Here is a 19,375-nt window from a genome sequence, read left to right as displayed (position 1 = left end):
TAGGACATCATCATATGCGCAATGTGACCAAGGAGTTGATCACGGGATGATGTGTTACGGAACGAGTAAAGTGACTTGCCGGTAACGAGATTGAACAAGGTATCGGTATACCGACGATCGAATCTCGGGCAAGTAAAATACCGCTAGACAAAGGGAATTGTATATGGGATCGATTGAGTCCTTGACATCGTGGTTCATCCGATGAGATCATCGTGGAACATGTGGGAGCCAACATGGGTATCCAGATCCCGCTGTTGGTTATTGACCGGAGAACGTCTCGGTCATGTCTGCATGTCTCCCGAACCCGTAGGGTCTACACACTTAAGGTTCGATGACGCTAGGGTTATAAAGGAAGCTTGTATGTGGTTACCGAATGTTGTTCGGAGTCCCGGATGAGATCCCGGACGTCACGAGGAGTTCCGGAATGGTCCGGAGGTAAAGATTTATATATGGGAAGTCTTGTTTTGGTCACCGGAAAAGTTTCGGGCGATATCGGTATTGTACCGGGACCACCGGGAGGGTCCCGGGGGTCCACCAAGTGGGGCCACCTGCCCCAGAAGGCTGCGTGGGCCATGTGTGGGAGGGGACCAGCCCCTAGGTGGGCTGGTGCACCCCCCACAAGGTGCCAAGGCGCAAGGGAGAGTGGGAGGGGGCAAACCCTAGTCCAGATGGGCCTTAAGGCCCACCTAGTGGGCGCCTCCCCTCTCTCCCCCTCCTGGCCGCCGCCCCCTTTGCCATCTAGGGGTGGCCGCACCCCTTGGGGGTGGGAAACCCTAAAGGGGGCGCAGCCCTCCCTTTCCCCTATATATATGAGGCCTAGGGGCTGCCCATAACACGCGATTTGATCTCTCGTTGGTGCAGCCCTGCCCCTCTCCCTCCTCCTCCTCTCCCATAGTGCTTGGCGAAGCCCTGCGGGATTGCCACGCTCCTCCACCACCACCACGCCGTTGTGCTGCTGTTGGATGGAGTCTTCCTCAACCTCTCCCTCCCTCCTTGCTGGATCAAGGCGTGGGAGACGTCACCGGGCTGTACGTGTGTTGAACGCGGAGGTGTCGTCCGTTCGGCACTTGATCATCGGTGATCTGAATCACGACGAGTACGACTCCATCAACCCCGTTCACTTGAACGCTTCCGCTTAGCGATCTACAAGGGTATGTAGATGCACTCCCCTTTCTACTCGTTGCTGGTCTCTCCATAGATAGATCTTGGTGATTCGTAGGAAATTTTTTGAATTTCTGCTACGTTCCCCAACACCCGGGGGTCCACCGGGTGGGTCCACCTGTCCCGGGGGGCCACATGGGCTGTGTGGGGGTGCGCCTTGGCCTAATGGGCCAAGGGCACCAGCCCCACATAGGCCCATGCGCCTAGGGTTCAAGGGGGGCAAGAGTCCTAGGAGGGTAAGGCACCTCCTAGGTGCCTTGGGGGGAGGGAAAACCCCCCTTGGCCGCCGCACCCCCTAGGAGATTTGATCTCCTAGGGCCGGCCACCCCCCCTTGGCACCCCTATATATAGTGGGGGAGAGGAGGGACTTCATACCTGAACGCCCTGGCCTTTGGTTGCCTTCTTCTCCCTCCCCAACACCTCCACCTCCATAGTGCTTAGCGAAGCTCTGCCGGAGTACTGCAGCTCCACCAACACCACGCCGTCGTGCTGCTGCTGGTGCCATCTCCCTCAACCTCTCCTCCCTTCCTTGCTGGATCAAGAAGGAGGAGACGTGGCTGTTCCGTACGTGTGTTGAACGCGGAGGTGCCGTCCGTTCGGCGCAGGTCATCGGTGATTTGGATCACGTCGAGTACGACTACATCATCACCTTGCAAGCTTCCGCACGCGATCTACAAGTGGTATGTAGATGCAAACTCTCTCCCTAGACTCGTTGCTTAGATGAACTCATAGATGGATCTTGGTGAAACCGTAGGAAAAATTTTAATTTTCTGCAACGTTCCCCAACATAAAGCACCATGTTCAAGTAGGAGGCATAGTGGGTTACGGGAGAGTGGACCGCTGATTATAGATTGGGGAAGGTGATGGAGGTGTTGATGAAGACGACGGTGTGTTGTTGGAGATGATCGTCCTCATGATGGTTCCCCTAGCAGCGCTCCAACGCCAGAGAGAGAGAGAGAGAGAGAGAGAGAGAGAGAGAGAGGGGGGAGAGCCCACCTTCTTTTTCTTCTTGCTTGGCCTTCCCCCTAGATGGGATAGGGCACTGGTACAACAAGGTGCTATACAAACAGTTTTTAACCCCTTTCCGCGACGACGTTTGGAACCGTCACCAAGTGAGTGACTGCGATAGGGGGGGGGTCCTTCCCACATGACCCAAAAACCGTCGTGGATAGGGAGCCTTGATGCATACAATTTTCCGTATAAAACCGTTTCTGATATCTTGAATATCCCAAACACTTCATCCTTGCTACTCGTTTGTGCTTGCATTGCCATCGCAGTCGGAGTTCTGTAGTTTTACCTAAAACCAGGCACATTCTAGGCACGGGAGTTTTCCAGGCACCTACCAAACTAATCACACACATTTAGTTTCCCCGCATCGTTTGTAATAGTGTCTGACATCACACATGCTTTGCAAACGGCAACTGTGTGCATTGTTACACACGTTTCCTCTCCGTGAACCGTGTCAGATTATGATGTATACCGCACACGTTGTGCTTTATAGACCATGTGCACCGTAATGACCTGCAGACCGTAATTTCATCCTAATTTAATTGCTACTATTTAAAATTGTACCTAATTTGAACTTGAAAGTAGGCTATAGCTTTATTCATATCCATCAGGTTCAAACGACCAATGCATTATTTGATTCACAGGTACATATGTTCAAGAATTACATAAGCACCAAATAAAGAATGATGAACCAATGTTCTATACTTGTACTATTATAGATGGTAAAGAAAGAGGCGACATGCATTCTGGTTGCTGAACAACGTGAAGTGGAATGACCCTATTGTGCTCTCCTGGATGCAGAAGAGCACGTACGACTCTAGTCCAACCCCTTGTGATGGTCGGCCGCCAATCATGTAGTTTGAGAGGTAATCCTGAGTAAAGTGCTTCAGGATCCACTACAAAGGAAAAAAGTTTCACACATTGTCATCTAACACAACCCATTACGGGCAGTAAAAAGAAGGCCACAAAGTTCTTACTTACCATCCCGCAGTTCACTGTTGTCTTGCATAAAGTGTAAACAAATAGTTCGATTGACATCTTTTGACCCATTTTAATAACAATCTTTTTATCGGTTTCCTCACTTGATGCTGGTTCATGAATATCTCATTGCCCCATACACAAAAAGGGTCGAAGTGTGGATCTTTGGCAATGACATATATACCTAAAGGTACCAAGTTAATATTAGAAGCTAAACAACAATTGCAAAATGATGTAGTACAACACTCCCTCCATCCCATTATATAAGATTTTATTACATGTATATCTAGACATCATCAGAACATTAAGGTAACACTCTTCCTTGTTGCTATGTAGCCTGAGATTGCATATTTAGTCATTCAGTACAATGCATGTTGTTATGTAGCCTCAGATATATTAAATATGGCTCTAGTTAACCTACTGATAAATGGGTTACAGATATATTCAGTGAAATGTCTGATTCGATGATTAATCCCTTATCAGCCCCAAGGCTATATGGTACCAGCTACCGATATCCTAAACAGTGAGTACATATAAGCAATGCGATGAAACTAACCCTCGATGGAAAACAACACTGCTCTCAACATTGTCATGTATGAGTACATATAAAGGCATGTTAAGCACAACAGGCTAAACATCAACCAAATATATCCATGGTACGGTAGACAACATAATCTACAAATGATAGCTTCAGTGTGCAGGTTTAAGCACGCTAGTTAAGCAAAACAAGAAGTGGAAAGGTGTGTTAACTGCATCAGGCATAACATTTAAAAACAAGCAAATAGTCATTCAAATTGGTATTGTGTAGGTCTAAAGTACACTAGTTATTGTTAAAAAATGAAAATGTATGTTAACTGCAACATCCTTAATAGCAACCAAATATCATAATCATAGTGGTATTGTTGAAACTGTTATTGATGAAATTGAACTACACGGCAAATAGTTTCACATATAGAGCATCACATTGTGAAGAACTGAAATAAACAAGGCATAAGGCCAATCTCTAGCCGACTCTAGAAATTTTTGGCCGTTTCTAGTCGATCCCCTAAACTTAACGTTGTAAACTTCAATTTGATGAAGTTCAAAGCTGGTTCAACCGAAAGTAGCATGCATTCAAACATAAACATAGATATTTTTGTATAACCAAACATAAAACATAAATTTAAACTGAAATAAACTACTTTCGGTCGAAGTGGAGGTTGAGCCAATCCTTCCTTGTCAGGTACGGTGTGCCGCGAGCTGGGTCCGGGCCGGTGCCGCCGTCGGGGTCATTGGGGAGGACACTCCTCCACTCGTGGACGTCTATCTCCTTGTCCTCACGCCCACCTCGATGCCCTTCGCGCTGCCGTCCTCGCCGCCTGCGACCTTGTCATTGGAGGAGAGCATGATAACCTTGTCGCCCTCCGCACCGGCAAAGATCACCCACTCTTCCTCTATGAGTTCTGGGTGCTGCCGGCGGAGCTCTTGCATGTAGGCCTCGCGGCCTCAGTGTCGAGACACTCCCACGCCTCGCGGTCCTCCCGCGCCATAGACGAGCTCACCACCCCTGGCTCCGGTGGAACAAGGTCGACTGGACATGTGCCAAAGGGGAAACTGAGCCCAGCCGCCGCGCCATAGTAGCGGACTTGCCAGCGGTCATACTCCATGGTCGTGAGCTCAGTCGTGTGGAAGGTACCGAGCCACCGGCTGGTGTGGGTCTCCCGATCCGTAATCTCGGCAACCCACGTCCCCCACCGCCGCTGTCGGACCCCGAGGTAGGACCTCATCGGCGGCCGGCTCGAGGGAGGATGGGGAAGTCCTTGAACCGGCGTAGGGGCGCAGCGGCGGACGGATCATGCGACCGATGTCGAGGATCGATAAAGAGCCCGCGGAGGACGACGGGAACACCTCGGCGACCACCTCGCCGACGTCGGGCAAAGAGGCCGCGATAAACCTCTTTTTGGGCATTGGCTTCTCGAGCTCCCCGGCACACTGGTAGAGGTTGAGGATGGAGGCGGCAGCAACGGCGGTGATGGTGGTGACCTACCAGTGGTTTCGAGCGAGGGAAGGGTGATGTGTGTCTGTGTGAGCGGAGGTTTTGGGGAGTGTGTGGAGGGGGGCAAGGTGGTGTTTGAGTAAATACCGCGGCAACTGGAAATTTTACTAGGAGGGAGTAAAATGTCGGGCTACTGAAAATTTTGGATCAAGGGCAAGCAGATATTTTTGATATTGCGATGCAGAGGAGGGAGTAAAATGCCGGGACAACTGAAAATTTTAATCAAGGGTGAGAACATATTTTTGAGATTGCGAGGGATGCAGAGGTGGGAGTAACAAGGCGGGGCTACTGAAAATTTTAATCAAGGGTGAGCAGATATTTTTGAGATTGCGAGGGATGCGGAGGCGGTAGTAAAATGCTAGGGCAATTGAAAATTTGAATCAAGGGATTGAAACAGAGCGGGAGTAACAGACATCGCACACGGTCCGCACATACTAATCGTGTGCTATCAAACATTAAAATCTTCTAGGTGGTAGATATTTTCGAGATTACGAGGCAATATATATTTTTGAGACCGGGAGGCAAGACTCGTGAAGCCCAATCTACTATGCTGATGTGAGTGACTGCATGCCACGGGCGTGGCACATGGGTAGTCTGACCGAACCGTGTCTGTTGCGTACCCAATCGCAGACGGTTTCTACATCCAACGCGTGTGCTGTTTATAAATTTGGCAAAAAGAATAACGCGGGAGAGGGTCAAAACACGAACACACTTGCATGTGGACCAAATATATGTATGAAAAGGGTGTTGTGATGTTCGAATACCCAATGCACAACTTTGATGTGTGAAAGGATCGATATAGTTGACTAGAGGGGGGTGAATAGGCAACTAACAATTTTTAGCTTTTCTTTACCAAATTAAACTTTGCATCAAAGTAGGTTGTCTAGATATGCAACTTGGTGAGCAACCTATATGATGCAACAATAACAAGCACATAAGCAAGCTAGGGATACAACACAACAAAAGCTTGCACAAGTAAAGGTGAAAGATAACCAAGAGTGGAGCCGGTAGAGACGAGGGTGTGTTACCAAAGTTCCTTCCCTTTGATAGGAAGTACGTCTACGTTGGAGCGGTGTGGAGGCACAATGCTCCCCAAGAAGCCACTAGGGCCACCGTATTCTCCTCACGCCCTCACACAATGCGAGATACCGTGATTCCACTATTGGTGCCATTGGAGGCAGCGACCGAACCTTTACAAACAAGGTTGGGGCAATCTCCACAACTTAATTGGAGGCTACCAACGACACCACGAAGCTTCACCACAATGGAATATGGCTCCACGGTGACCTCAACCATCTAGGGTTCTCAAACACCCAAGAGTAACAAGATCTGCTAGGGATTAGTGGGGGGAATCAAATTTCTCTTGGTGGAAGTGTAGATCGGGGCCTTCTCAACCAATCCCTAGAGAATCAACAAGTTTGATTGGCTAGGGAGAGAGATCGGGCGAAGATGGAGCTTTGAGCAATAATGGAGCTTGGGGAGGGAAGAGGTGGTCAACTTGGGGAAGAAGACCCCCCTTATATAGTGAGAGGAAAGATCCAACCGTTACCCACTTACTCAGCCCATGACATGCGGTACTGCCACACCGACTTGCGGTACTACCGCTTGACGGTGCAGTACTACCGCTCCCGTGGCAGAGACCAGACGAGGCCCTGTTGCGTTAAAGCAACGAGCGGTACTACCACGCGTCCTTGCGGTACTACCGCAAGGCAGGGTTTGACTAAGCTGGGAGGGCATCGACTAATAAAATTACATCCGTGGCCACCTCCGCAGTGTTTCGATCTATGCAAAAATCCGGCACAGTACTACCACACACATGGAGCGGTACTACTGCATAGGGCGCGGTTGTAAAAAATTACTTCCGCGCCTACTTCCGTGCACGTCAGTGTGCTAGGCTAGAGGCCACGGTACTACCGCTCCTGAGGAGCGTTACTACCACATAGCGCGGTACTACCATGGGCCACTGCGGTACTACTGCTCCCTTGAGCAGTACTACCGCATGCCACAACACAATACCACTTGGAGTCCTTCATTTTGTAGAGACACGGATAAACAGTCGGTGCTCCAAAGAAGCAAAGTAAAGGTGGTGCACAGGGACAGACGTGTACGTGTTGATTCCACCCTAACCTTTCCGAAGCGGACCCCCTCTTAATAGTACGGCTTTCCTACGACTCAAATCCACCAAAAAGAAACATAGAGAAACACCGTCTTCACTAGGCTCCGAGGGGCACCGAATCATCTTATGCCTAGACATGAGATATGTGAAATGCTCAATGCACACGATTAGTCCGCAAATGCATTGTCATCAATCACCAAAACCACATAGGGAGAAATATGCCCTTACAATCTCCCCCTTTTTGGTGGATTGATGACAATACGGGATTTGCACATAAGGATACAAAACTGAACATAAGAATACCCAACATCTATAAAATATAGATAGACTTCCCCTAGATGTGTGCACTCTATAGATATGCTTTGGACTGCACAACGCACATACTAGGATCAACACTCCCCCTATATTTTATAGACAAGGCATTCCTTGCAACAATATAAATGACACTAAGCATGGAAGCAAGGTAATGTATATGAGCATAAACGAAATGGCACAAGATAGCATAAGCTCACAAACTACTAAGCATAATAGACAATAAGATAAGCTTGAGTGCATATGTCTCACACCATATGATAGTCTCCGGGACTCACATGGACACAAACACAAACCAACAAACCAAAGCAACACGAACGAAGGTCCAACGAAACGAAAACAAAGAGACACGACTCGCAAATCCTACACTCTTTCCCCCTTTGGCATCGAGACACCAAAAAGGCATAGTGGACACCTATAACATAGGTGGTAGCTTCCTGTGCAGAGATCGCCCAACAATCTCCTCATCAATCTCGGTTGCGGGATTGGACTCCTCCTCTGACTCAGTCCACTGATAGCCCTGCTTCATCATCCAGTCAGCCTCAGGAATGATGTTCTTCTCTGACCCGCTCTCCACGATCTCGCCGAACGTCCTCAAGATCCTCTTGTCACGCTGGTGACTCTCCTTCTGAGCAACATGGGTCTTGTACTGCCCCTTATCCTGCATGTAGAATAGAGCCTTCATCTTTGCCTTCAGCTTCTTAGCCCAAGAGGGCTTAGTAGATGGAGGAGCGTACCCCGCAGAACGATCCTCAGCCTCCTCCTCCTCAACCTCGTACTCATCAACATTCATTCTAGCAGCCTCAGCCTCAGCCCGGGTAGTGGCATTGGCCCACTTGTTCTTCTGACACAACTTGATAGGCTCGTGGCGAACCCAGTTTGGAGCAGAAAAGTCTTCATCTGGAAAGAGCTTCTCCCAAGTCTTCGAGATCAAGATGTGCAGGTATGGACCATAGATGGGAACTTTGCGATTGTAGACCACAAACCAGAGCTCAACACACATGATATGAGAGATGTCCAGAGGTTGGGTAACTTGACGACGCACCTCCTCACAAAGCATCATCATATCCACGAGATAAGCATGCACCTTATCCTTGTCACCAATGTGCGGAAAGAGAATGTCGCGGAAGATTCGATGCATGACGTCCAGGAAAGGGTTGAGTACCCAAGACTGCGTACCATTGGCTAACTTCTTCTCCACAAGGAACAGTTGAAGCTTGTTCTTGTTGGCGGACTCTGGGTTGCCATGAGGGCGGATACCAACGGGCACATTGAGCCCCTCATCACGAACATGCAGCATCTCCATGAATTCCTTCCACTTAGCATACATCCTCTTCCCATTGGTCATCCAAGTCATAGTCCGCTCCTCATTTGTGTGGAAGTGGACAAAAGCAAAGAACTGAGCCACAATCTCCGGGTCAAAGTCCATGTGGAACGTGATAAAGTCGTCAATGCCAAACTGCTCCACCAAGTCCAACGCCTCACCAAAGTATGCCCGGTCCTTCCTCAGATGATTCATATCAATCCACTGCATTGGAACATAGATGCTGTGCTTGGACTTGATCACATTGATGTAGATGAGATTCTGCTGCTTGGTCCAGAACAACTCATTCCCTCTGACATTCTCACGAGGGTTCACATAGGGGTTAATCCTCCTTCGAATGATGAACTCGGCTTGAGGAATCTCGTCCATGCCAACGGTTGGCTCCTTGAACTTGTTGGCGGTCTTCTTGACATTGAGTTGTGCGGCATTGGAGCCCTCGGGTGCTTCTTCATTACGAAGTCATTTGGAGCTCGTGTCATGGCTGGGATTCGAGTGACGGACATTGGAGCCACCACCTATGATGTAACGCCCCGAATCCGATGCGCCATGTGTCTTCCAGTTATTCGCCGTCATTGCCATGTCTTTTGCTTGCGTGTTGCACTTTGGCATGTCATCATCTGCATTTCAACTGCATGTTTTCCAAAACTTGCATCCGTTCGGGTCCTCCCAGTTCTCTCCGTTGTCCGTTCTGAGCCCCGACACTCCCGAACACGCCCGTGACACCTCTGAAATATTATTTTATAAGTGGCATAAAAATGTTCTAGGAACGGGTTGAAACTTGTCGAGCGGTCTTATTATAGTGTAGATAGACCGCCTGCCAAATTTCGTCGCATTCGGAGTCCCCTTGATAGCCCAACCGTTAAACATATAGCGATACCTTCGTCAGACGTTTCGGTCTCTGAAACAGTGCCGGGTTGCACTTCTCCTCTCTCCCCTCAGCCCAAGCCCTCTCTTCACAGCCCACTAACCCCTCCTAGGCCTAGCCTAACCCCCCTCGCATCCAGAACCGTTCGATTGAGATCGGAGGGCTCCAAAACGCTCCCAAACCCTGAAACCCTAGACCCCTTTCCCTATATATACATCCCTCTCTTCCAAATTTAGTCTACCCTAGCTTTCCCCTATCCCTAGCCGCCTCCTGCTCTCCGCCTTGCTCCGCCGCCGGCGGCGGCGCCACCCCACCGCTCCGCCGCCTGCCTTGCTGCACGCGCCACCGCCCGCCTCCAGCCCGCCTCGCCTCCACGCCTCGCCGGCGCACCGCCCGCGCCGCCGCTGCTGCTCGCCTCCCCATCGTTCGTCGCCTCGCTGGAGCTCCGTGGCTCGCCGGAGTTTGTCGCCCCTCACCGGAGTTCGTCGGATCCGGATCGGAACCAGATCCACCGGTCCCCGATCCAAACGCCCCGAGTCTCCCCGGTCCTCTCCGTCCCGGGTCCTCCACGTCCATTTTTTCCCGAGGTCGATTTTCACTTGTCCCAGATTTTTCAACTTCATGTGTGCATCTTGCCATGTCCGTAACTTCATGCATATTGCTCCATTTTGCATGCATAATATGTCAAAATGTTCACCTCAGAGTGCTCTTCATGATGGAGTAGTTTGCATTCATGTTCTTGTTTATATTGATGCCATAATCTTCGTTGCAAAACTGCTAAGTGATTTAAACCGCTGAAATCTGCTGTCTGTTAACATCATGTATCCATCTTGTGAGTGCTATAACTTTGTCCCTGTTGATCCTATGATGATGTTCTTGATATGTACATGTTTGCTCTTCATGATCTACATGTTGGTGTGCTTTTCATTCATGTTAGTATGCTTCTTGATATCTTAATCCCTGTTGCAAAAGTGCATGTTGTTGTTAACTGCTGAAAACTGTTATAACTTACCTATTTGTCATTTTTATATCTTTTTGTGTGATTTTCTTTTGAGCACCATTTCTACATGTTTTAGGAGAATAATTATTCCATATTTACAGGGGTGCAATCCATGTATTTTTATATGCCCTGTAGTTAGTGAATCAAGCTTGTGAAGTGGGCTACTTGCTGTTAACTTTCTGTCAATGCTGAAACTGCTATATCATGTTGCCATGTTTGCTTGATGCTACCAATTAATCCATGCATAATCTGGACAAGTTTAGTTGACATGTTTTGTTGCCCATGTTATTCTCAATCTTTCCATGCCTTTTGATGCCTTATATATGTCATGTAACATATGTTTTCATTGCCATCAACATGCCTATATGTTGTTCCAATTTTCTGTTAACTTCATGATGTCTTGTTGTGAGCTTGTTATTGAGTGATCCATGCCTCTTATGGAGATGCTCCAGTTACATGTTTTGAAGTATGCTATGAGTAATCTATTCACATGCCATGGTTGTTAATTTTTGATATCATATGCCTCTGTTCCATGCTTGCAAACATGCTATCATAATGTTGCTGTTTTACACTTGCTGAAACTGTTTCAACATTCAATCTTGTCTTGTTAGTTCCCACTAATCCATGAGTCATATGTATATGTTTCCCAGATGTTATCTGCTCTTTGTTATGTGTACTTTGATGCCATGCCCTTGGTTGATATGTTTACTTGCTGTAGCTTGTCTCTTTCTTGCTCTCAAGTTGCCATCATATTAACTCTGCTCATGTATATGTCCCTTTGTTATAAAGTTGCATTTTGCATTGATCATATTGGTTTAATCTTGATGCCTATGAACATGAACCTTACTGATATTTAAAGTATGTTATCTGTACATGAAGTTCATGTCAAGTTTATGCTCATATGGTTCCTGTAGCATGTTGTTTTGATGTTTGCAAAGTGCCTACTTGCTCTTTTGGGCAGATTGTTGTTATATCTTGTATGGAGTGTATGTGTTGCACCGTTGCTCCGTTTTGAGCATGCTCTATATGAAACTTGCTTGATTTTATATGTAGTTTCATCTTATCATGTTGCATCCATGTTTTGAGAGTGTTTGCTTGATGTTTGAATGTATTTTGCATCAATGTCATGTTTGACTTGTTTTGCTCATATCTTCTAGGCTGTAGCTCCGAACTAAATGAACTTTATATGTAACTTGACTAGAATTTTGTGTAGATCATCATGGTGCATTTTAACTTGCTGTTTGAATACTTGAACATAAGGTTTATTCAGATCTGGACTAATTTCGAAATTTGCATATGAGGACTTACCGTATTAGTTATATGTTGTTTCTGACCTCATTTAAACTTGTTTTGATGTGTTGCTCTTGTTTGCATCATCTCTTGCCATGAGTAGCATCATATAGCCTTTGTCATGCATCATGCTTGATTGTGCATCATGTCATGTTTATGTGTGGTGAGTTTACCTTATTGTTTTCTTCTTTCCGGTTGTGTTTCTTCTCGATAGTTCCTGTTTCGTTGCGATTGTGAGGATTCGTTCGTCTACGCTTGGTTCGTCTTCACCCGTTCATCTTCTTCATGGACTCGTTCTTCTTCCTAGCAAGATTTCAGGCAAGATGACCATCACCCTGGATCTCACTACTATGATTGCTATGCTAGTTGCTTCGTTCTATCGCTATGCTGAGCTACCTATCACTTATTTATCAAGCCTCCCAAATTGCCATGTCAGCCTCTAACCGTTTTCACTCCTAGCAAACTGTTGTTTGGCTATGTTACCGCTTTTGCTTAGCCCCTCTTATAGCGTTGTTAGTTGCAGGTAAAGTTGAAGATTGCTCCATGTTGGAACAGGATTATGTTGGGATATCACAATATATCTTATTTAATTAATGCATCTATATACTTGGTAAAGGGTGGAAGGCTCGGCCTTATGCCTGGTGTTTTGTTCTACTCTTGCCGCCTTAGTTTCCGTCATACCGGTGTTATGTTCCTTGATTTTGCGTTCCTTACACGGTCGGGTTTATGGGAACCCCTTAACAGTTCGCTTTGAATAAAACTCCTCCAGCAAGGCCCAACCTTGGTTTTACATTTGCCTGACAACCTACTAACTTTCCCTTGGGAGTTATAAACCCGAGGGTCATCTTTATTTAACCCCCCCCCCCCGGGGCCAGTGCTTCTCTAAGTGTTGGTCCAAACCGAGAAGCCCGTGGGGCCACCTCGGGGAAACTCGAGGGCTGGTTTTACTCATAGCTTGTCTCATCCGTTGTGCCCTGAGAACGAGATATGTGCAACTCCTATCGGGATTTGTCGGCACATTCGGGCGGTCTTGCTGGTCTTGTTTTACCATTGCTGAAATGTCTTGTAACTGGGATTCCGAGTCTGATCGGGTCTTTCCGGGAGAAGGAATATCCTTCGCTGATCGTGAGAGCTTGTGATGGGCTAAGTTGGGACACCCCTGCATGATATAAACTTTCGAGAGCCATGCCCGCGGTTATGTGGCAGATGGGAATTTGTTATATCCAGTTGTAGAGAACTTGACACTTGACTTAACTAAAACGCATCAACCGTGTGTGTAGCCATGATGGTCTCTTCTCGGCGGAGTCCGGGAAGTGAACACGGTTTGGGTTATGTCTGGACATAAGTAGTTTCAGGATCACTTCTTGATCATTACTAGTTTGCGACCGTTTGCGTAGCCTCTCATCTTATTCTTGTATTCGTAAGTTAGCCACCATATCATGCTTAGTCGCTGCTGTAACCTCACCACTATCCATTTCCTTACCCATTAAGCTTTGCTAGTCTTGATACCCATGTTAATGGGATTGCTGAGTCCTCGTGGCTTACAGATCACTACAACAATAGTTGCAGGTACAAGTAATGCGATAATCATGACATGAGAGCGATGCTTGCTTGTCTTGAGTTCTTCTTCTGCTTTGTCATTCAGGGGATAGGTTCCTGGTCGGCAGCCTGGGCTAGCAGGGTGGATGTCGTTTGAGTTTATGTTTGTGTTTCATCCGTAGTCGGATGTTGCTCTTATGTATGAGGTTGTTGTATTATTGTGGCACTGTATGCCTCTTGTATGTATCCCCAACTATTATGTAATGGCACGATGTAATGATATCCACCTTGCAAAAGCGTCTCCAATATGTGCTTCTATCCTTGGTGGGACCTTCGAGTTCCTTTAGGATAGGGTCACATATTGGGCGTGACATATGACACACAACACAAAACACACGAGAAGAATAAGAAGGGTCATTGCAAAGACCAAGACCAAAACAAACGAAACAAGTAGAAATAAGATTGGGTAGTCACAACAAGGTAGTTCATAAGTCAATGGTAGTACCGCACCATGAGGCGGACGTAAAAATTTACATCTGCTCTAGCCGTGGTAGTACTGCATCGGGATGGCAAGGTAGTACTGCGCCTAGAGCGGAAGTAAATTTTTACTTCCACGCGCCGGGCGGTAGTACCGCTCCAACGGAGCGGTAGTACTGTACCGGGCGGATCTCTCCAGAGCGGTAGTACCGCACGAGAGGCGCGGTAGTACTGCACGAGAGGCGCGGTAGTACCGCACGGATTTGAATCTGGCAAGAACAGATCTAGGCACATCCGCAATTTGGATTGATACTACCATTGATCAAAATTACAGTGTTGCAACATACCAAATAGCATCTCTATAGCACTAGCATTCTCCTACACCCTCCTCTTGAAACGATTTAGCAAAAAGTCTCAAGAACTACACATGCATCTCCCAAAACCTAGAAGCAAAACGACGAGGCAGAGAGAGAAGGACTAAGGGAGATACCGGGTTCCTTGGCAAGAGGGCGAGCTAGGGATCGATCCCATCGATCGGAATGCGAGGAGAGCGGTCGGAGACGGAGATCCGGTGAGGTCCTCTGGTGCCGTTCTTGGGAAGGAGAGAGAGAGAGAGACGAAGTGGGGAAAAAGAGTTGAATGGGTATGGGGGAGTTGGAACTCCCCCTGCCCGCTCTTAACCCCCACTCGCTCGCGACAGTGTGGTAGTACCGCGGGTCATCACGGTAGTACCGCCCGGGCGGAAGTACCACACACCGGGCGGTAGTACCGCTCTTCCAGTGGCAGTAAAAAATTACTGCCGCGATGGAAGCGGTATTGCCGTGCCTGGGATGCAGCTGTGCATGCACATGGAAACCCATCTCCTGCGGTAGTATCATGGCTTGCGACGATAGTACCATAAACCCAAGAAAGTGCATGTTTTGACAAAACAGAAAAACACGGTCTTTGCAAAGCAACCTTCGAGCAACTGGACACGCAACCGAGCACACACACAAGGCAACTCAAACACAAACACGGCTGAAAAGAAGGCAAAAGACAACAAGGACCAAACACGAAACCAAACCTCTCAAGAGGAGAGGGCGGTGGCCGGAGCCACCTATGTTTGAGTCAATTGGTATGGCACCGCGAAGAAATTATCCTTGGGCCCATGACCAAAACTCGTCTTTGAAGCACAAGTACCATTGAAAATGGCTAATGTGAAAGAGTTGATCAATTTATGCATAATGGGGGGAGGGAGAGTTCATTGAGAGAACAACACTCCCCCTATGTCCATGCCTACACCTAAACAAGACATCAAGATGAGTATGGTGGGGTGTGCAAGGGTTCAAGCCACATTGCTCGAATCAATGATATTTAGCTCATGCCTTAACTCGCGAAATCTTGCTTCATCCAAGGGCTTTGTGAAAATATTTGCAGGTTATCATGAGTGTTGACATATTTGAGCTGGATCTCCCCTCGCCTAATGTGATCCCGGATGAAGTGATACCGAATCTCAATATGCTTCATCTTGAAGTGTTGCACCGGGGTGAGAGAGATCTTGATGGCACTTTCATTGTCACACCAAAGAGGCACTTTGTCACAAATGACATCGTAATCCTTTAAAGTTTGCCTCATCCATAGAAATCGAGCACAACAACTACCAGCAGCCACATACTCCGCTTCGGTGGACGAGGGAGACACACAACTTTGCTTTTTAAAAGACCAACTCACCAAAGAGCAACCAAGAAATTGGCACCTTCTGGAGGTTGACTTCCTATCTACTTTTTCTCCCGCCCAATCCGACTCCGAATAGCCCAAAAGGTTGAAGTTAGCTCCTCTTGGGTACCATAAGACAAAGTTTGGGGTATGAGCCAAATATAGAAAGATTTGCTTGACCGCCACATAGTGGCTTTCCTTAGGTGCGGCTTGAAACCGTGCACCAATTCCCACACTCAACATGATATCCGGTCTAGATGCACAAAGGTAAAGCAAGGAGTCAATCATGGAATGATATACCTTTTGATCCACCACTTTACCATTGGGATCTATGTCAAGTTGGCATTTGACGGGCATTGGAGTGGAAGCTGGCTTGACATCACTTAGCTTGAATCTCTTGAGCATGTCTTGAGTGTATTTGGCTTGGTTGATGAAAGTTCCTTCTCTTCTTTGCTTGATTTCGAACCCAAGAAAGAATTTCAACTCTCCCATCATGGACATCTTGAACTTCGAGGTCATGAGAGCGGCAAATTCCTCATTGAAAGCTTTGTTAGGGGAACCAAAGATAATATCATCAACATATAGTTGGCATACAAATAACTCCCCTTTGACCTTCTAGTAAAAAGAGTGGGGTCGATTTCCCCAATTTCAAACGCACGATCTTGCAACAACTCGGTAAGGTGCTCATACCACACACGTGGGGCTTGTTTAAGGCCGTAGAGTGCCTTATAGAGTTGGTACACATGATTGGGGAACTCGGGATCCTCAAACCCCAGGGGTTGCTTGACATACACCAACTCATCAATTGGACCATTAAGAAAAGCACTCCTCACATCCATTTGTTGCAACTTGAAGTTATGATGAGAAGCATAAGCAATCAACAAATGAATAGATTCAGGGCGAGCAACGGGAGCAAAGGTTTCACCATAGTCGATACCCTCGACTTGGGAGTATCATTGTGCTACCAAACGAGCCTTGTTGCGAACGATAATTCCATGAGCATCTTGCTTGTTCTTGAATATCCACTTGGTTCCAATGACATTATGGTTCCCCATTGGCTGCTACCTCTTGAGCACTGCATTGGTTTTCCCTTGAAGAGGAAAGGGTAATGCAGCAAAGTAGCGTAAGTATTTCCCTCAATTTTGAGAACCAAGGTATCAATCCAGTAGGAGGCTTCACGCAAGTCCCTCGTACCTACACAAACAAACAAGAACCTCGCAATCAACGTGATAAATGGGTTGTCAATCCCTTCACGGCCACTTGCGGAAGTGAGATCTAATAGAGATAATACGATAAGATAAATATTTTTGGTATTTTTATGATATAGATTGAAAACTAAAGATTGCAAAATAAAGTAGATCAGAAACTTATATGATGGAAGATAGACCCCGGGGGCATAGGTTTCACTAGTGGCTTCTCTCAAGATAGCATAAGTATTACGGCTGGTGAACAAATTACTGTCGAGCAATTGATAGAAAAGTGCATACTTATGAGATTATCTAGGCATGATCATGCATATAGGCATCACGTCCGCGACAAGTAGACCGACTCCTGCCTACATCTACTACTATTACTCCACACATAGACCGCTATCCAGCATGCATCTAGATTATTAAGTTCATAAGAACAGAGTAACACATTAGGCAAGATGCCATGATGTAGAGGGATAAACTCAAGCAATATGATATGAACCCCATCTTTTTATCCTCGATGGTAACAATACAATATGTGCCCTGCTGCCCCTGCTGTCACTGGGAAAGGACACCGCAAGATTGAACCCAAAGCTAAGCACTTCTCCCATTGCAAGAAAGATCAATCTAGTAGGCCAAACCAAACTGATAATTTGAAGAGACTTGCAAAGATAACCAATCATACATAAAAGAATTCAGAGGAATTCAAATATTTCTCATTGATAAACTTGATCATAAAACCACAATTCATTGGATCTCGACAAACACACCGCAAAAAGAGTTACATCGAATAGATATCCAAGAAGATCAAGGAGAACTTTGTATTGAGATTCAAAGAGAGAGAAAAAGCCATCTAGCTAATAACTATGGACCCGAAGGTCTGTGGTAAACTACTCATAACTCATCGGCGAGGCTATGGTGTTGATGTAGAAGCCCTCCGTAATCGATTCCCCCTTCGGCGGACCGCCAGAAAAGGCTCCAAGATGGGATCTCATGGGTATAGAAGGCTGCGTTGGTGGAAATAAGGTTTCGTGGTGCTCCCCAGTGTTTTCAGGGTATGCAAGTATATATAGGTGAAGGAGGTTGGTCAGGGGAGCCACGAGGGGCCCACGAGGGTGGGGGCGCGCCCACCCCCTAGGGCCTCCCTCCTACCTCGTGGCCGCCTCGGCTGCTTCTTGACGTCCACTCCAAGTCTCCTGGATTGCGTTTGTTCCAAAAAGATCGCCCCCGAAGGTTTCATTCCGTTTGGACTCTGTTTGATATTCCTTTTCTTCAAAACACTGAAATAGGCAAAAAAAATAGCAATTTGGGCTGGGCCTTTGGTTAGTAGGTTAGTCCCAAAAATGATATAAAAGTGTATAATAAAGCCCATAAACATCCAAAACGGGTAATATAATAGCATGGAACAATAAAAAATTATAGATACGTTGGAGACGTATCATTGGCCTTGGCACCAATCTCCACACCTTGTTGTGCTTGAAGTTGTTGAGTTCTTCATGCATGGCATTGAGCCAATCCGGATCCTTGAGTGCATGACTTTATCGATGGTGAGATCATGAGAAATGACAACCTTTCCAAGACCCAATACCTTAGAAGACGAGGCATCGCCCCACTCGACATTGGTGGGCATAGATGAGAGCTTGTGCACGTCCACCACCAAGTCCTTGCTTCTGGTCATATGATTTGTGGCTCCACTATCGAGCAACCATGATCCCCCATCGGAAGCAAACACCTACAAGAGATCAATGCTTGGTTTTAGGTACCCATTTTTAATGGGTCCTTTGATGTTAGTAACAAGGGTCTTAGGAACCCAAATAGACCATTCAATGTACTCATAAGGAGAACCAACAAATTTGGCATAAACATGCCCATCACTAGCACGGCATAGCACATGAGAAGGGTTAAAGTCGCCGGCTTTGTTGGCAGGAGTGGCAATGCCCTTCTTGACACCACCACCCTTCACATTATTCTTCTTCTCCTTAGAAGCACCCTCTCCCTCCTTCACAAAAGTTTGCTTGAGAGGAAGAGGTTGTTTGGCCTTGTCATTCTTCTTCTTGTTCTTGGACTTGGGTGCAAACCCAATTCCCTCCTTGCCCAAAACTTCCTTTTGATTGCTCAAAAGATCGTCGAGGTTCTTCTCACCTTATATGCGAGACACAAGGCCTTTCTCAAGTTGCTCCTTCAACTTGGAATTCTCCTCCACAAGATGCACATGCTCACAACACGGGTTAGTAGCATTTGCATTATCAATTAAGACCATATGAGGAAAGGTGGCTTTCTCCTTGGTTAGCTTCACTTGGAGTTGATCATGAGACTCCTTGAAGCTAGCATGAGCACCCTTCAAGGCCTTGTGAGCCTTGTTAAGTATAGCAAACTCCTTCTTGA

This window comes from Triticum dicoccoides, chromosome 7B, assembly GCF_002162155.2.
Source record: "Triticum dicoccoides isolate Atlit2015 ecotype Zavitan chromosome 7B, WEW_v2.0, whole genome shotgun sequence".
NCBI lineage: Eukaryota > Viridiplantae > Streptophyta > Magnoliopsida > Poales > Poaceae > Triticum > Triticum dicoccoides.
The sequence above is the reverse complement of the archived record's forward strand: the minus strand, read 5'-3'. Positions refer to the sequence as shown.